We start from the raw sequence: 223 nt of genomic DNA on the forward strand, positions 1-223 counted from the left end.
GGACAAATAGGAAGTGGAAATAGATGCTGCCGAAAAGGTTATTTTTAAGAGACCAGTCATGAAGTTAACTAAACACTTGAGGCTATTGTACGTTAAAGCTTTAGTTAACGGCATACCTGTGGCAAAAGTACTTGTTGATAATGGAGCAGCTATAAACACCATTCCATCTAGGACGATGAGGAAATTTGCAAAGACAGAAAGTGATATGATTCCAACAGAAATC

Source organism: Olea europaea, unplaced genomic scaffold (assembly GCF_002742605.1).
Source record: "Olea europaea var. sylvestris unplaced genomic scaffold, O_europaea_v1 scaffold4051, whole genome shotgun sequence".
Classification (NCBI taxonomy): Eukaryota; Viridiplantae; Streptophyta; class Magnoliopsida; order Lamiales; family Oleaceae; genus Olea; species Olea europaea.